General features: G+C 36.3%; 1 pseudogene; it reads left to right on the forward strand.

The window, feature by feature from the left end:
* Positions 1–1317: 1317 nt before the first annotated feature.
* On the forward strand, positions 1318–1381 carry LOC114656817 (uncharacterized; annotated as a pseudogene).
* The last annotated feature ends 1655 nt before the right edge of the window (positions 1382–3036 follow it).

A 3036-nucleotide genomic window follows, 5' to 3' on the forward strand; every position in this document is an offset into this window, starting at 1 on the left:
GCCTATCTCTGTGTGTTGTTACTCACTAAATTCAGTTAAATTTAGAAGAAGCTCAGTTTTAAATAAGAGTTCAATTATTGGCAGTATAATTTTTTTTGTGTGAATGAAACTGAAAATATATAGTATGAAACATTTTATCTTGTGTTCACTAGGAGGTCTTGTAGCACCCCAAACCCCAGACACAAGTCCCAGTACAATAGGTTTATTTTAAATTACCTTACAAAAGACTCCTTTAATTATTTCTAGTTCAAATGGAAGCCACACAAAGTAGGGATCATTAATTCTAGCAGCTCCCCCTGGCTGGGTAAGGGTCTTCGGTCCATCCTTGTTAGGATCCTGTGTGCCCACCTGCAAATTGGCATGCTTTATTAGTCCACTGGCAAGGGAAGGGAACATCTTACCCTTCTTTGTGCCCACTCTGTGCCAAGGGATCAGAACCCATCCCGAAAGGGATGCCTGCATATGCATGCTGTCCATAACAATCTATATAATGATGAAAAAAAACACATACTGTTTTTTCTGAAATGTTAACCATTATTGCTGAAATAATAATAAACAAATAATATTAATAGGAAAGCAAAATCATACAACATCAGAAACAATAGGAAAACCAATAAAACTGTGAACATTAAACAGCAGTCTTGCAGTCTGACAAATTTTTGTGTGACATTACCACTGCTTGACCCCTCTAAAACACAGAGCCAATGGACCTCTGAATCTGCAGTTGATCAGATGTTATTGCATTCCGGAAGAAAGTGCTTAATTAAATTGCTGCTCACCAGGAGGCAAAAGGTCACAGCTTAGGATATTGCAGTACAGGGTAACAGAAAAAAAAACTCTATAGGTTTAGGGTAAAAGTAGAGAAAGCAGGACAATGCAGCACCTACACACAAGTGTTGAACAGGACATTTGTGACCACAGCAGTTGTATGTGGCCTGCAGTCATCCTGTTGCAGTGTAAGGTCATGTAAAAGGTGTGAGCAGGGAGCATCTGAGATGATATCCTACTCTGAGACCAGCAGCCTGGAACCTGTCCCTCACTTTCTTGTCACTGTTGTGGTATTGTGTCTGTTGGTGTGTTCACTTGCAGCTAGAATGGCCAAACTGAAACAATCTCTCAGATGAACTAGTCTGATATGCCAATGGTGTTTTCACTCACCCAGAGATTATCTGTCCTGCTGGTATGCTGAAATTTTGCCTGCAGTCCAAAGTATCTGGCAATGCTGGCATTTGACATGTCTGTTTACAGTATGCCAATGATCAGTTCCCTAGATTCTGTTGACATTTGAGACGTAGTGGAAAGTACAGAAAACTGACTGTGCTCGCTTTGGCAGCACATATATTAAAATTGGAATAATACAGAGAAGATTAGCATTGCCCCTCGCACTGACTAAGTGTGTTCTCTGTCTTGCTGTGACCTAAAATTTGAATTAATTATTGTTCCTCCAGGGCTTCATTGGGTAAAAGTACAACAGTAAGCTTCTATGTGTTTGGCAATGCCTCAATGAACTTTTTGTGAAAGTACATAATACATAACTACTGTATGGCGTCTTCATTCTAATAATGCTGCTTTTTTATAAAAAGAGTATTCCGTTTCAAATAATATAATTTTCCTTCATACTGTTTGTTACGCTCCAACACAATACTGATAGCATTGATAACAAAAAAAATGTCCATTTTTGTGTCTGACAAAAAGTAAAGGATAAATGATTGAATGATATTTTAAATGTTTTATTACTTTTAAATGAGGAAACTGGACAACATTTCTATATGATTACTCTGCAACCATGTCCTGGATAAAGACATGCACAGGAAATGAAGGAAAGGATTTATTTATTTATTTATATATACATATTTATTTTACAAAATTTGTTTCTTTTGTGTAACTTCCCAGACACATGCTTTACTAAGACTTTGTGTCTACCAGCACAAAAAAAAAAAAAACAGGAAAGAGGAAGGACAATTGCCTAGCTTTAAATATCTCTTACGTGTTTATTCCCTGTTGTGTAAGTTGTCGGAAGAAGCCAAAGACTTTTTTATGCCTTTACTTTTCATTTGTCTCAAATTTTTAGTTTCTTTCCAGAAAGACTCGCATTGTCTCAGGCCAGTGCTGAATTTGGATATCTGACACTCTGTGCAGTAGTTTGTTTCTACAGTGAGAACTTTAACACTACAACAGTGTCATGTTTTTGTTTTGTTGCACAAGCCATTTCCATACACTTTTTCCTAATATATTCAAGCTGTTAATGAGTCTAATTCACCCTTTTTTATTTACAGTGTATTCTACATTTTTGCAATGTATTTATTACTTTTTATTTAATTTCACATTGCCTAATTAGGAGACACCAATTCTTGCCTTCCAGATCCAGGGTTTGGCTGATGCATTGTGCCATGCTCAGTGCTGGTTTAGTATGGTGCCATGCAGTCCTGAACAACATCAAGCTATTTTAACAAAGTATGAATGGAATTCTTGCATTCAGTTAAAACATTTTGATTTGTTTCTAAATGTGATATTTTGCTGTCTATCTATTCATTGTTGTTGATGTTAGTGCCTTACAACATATCAGGCTTATTACATGTGCTCATAAGAAAAAAGATTTTGATTCAGTATTTTCATTACGGAAAACAAACAGAAATATGTATATTTACCTGGAGAAGTAGGCCCAACATATGGGCTTTTCTTATAAATCTAATTCACAGAAATTGCAGTAGACATAAGACAAATAAATATATACATATACGTATATACTCTCTCGGTCTCTTTTTGTCTCTCTCTCTCTCTCTCTCTCTCTCTCTCTCTCTCTCTCTCTCTATATATATATATATATATATATATATATATATATCCATCCATCCATCCATTTTCCAACCCGCTGAATCCGAACACAGGGTCACGGGGGTCTGCTGGAGCCAATCCCAGCCAACACAGGGCACAAGGCAGGAAACAATCCCAGGCAGGGTGCCAACCCACCGCAGTATATATATATATATATATATATATATATATATATATATATATATATATATATATATATAT

The sequence above is a fragment of the Erpetoichthys calabaricus genome, chromosome 8 (genome assembly GCF_900747795.2).
Source record: "Erpetoichthys calabaricus chromosome 8, fErpCal1.3, whole genome shotgun sequence".
Lineage (NCBI taxonomy): Eukaryota > Metazoa > Chordata > Cladistia > Polypteriformes > Polypteridae > Erpetoichthys > Erpetoichthys calabaricus.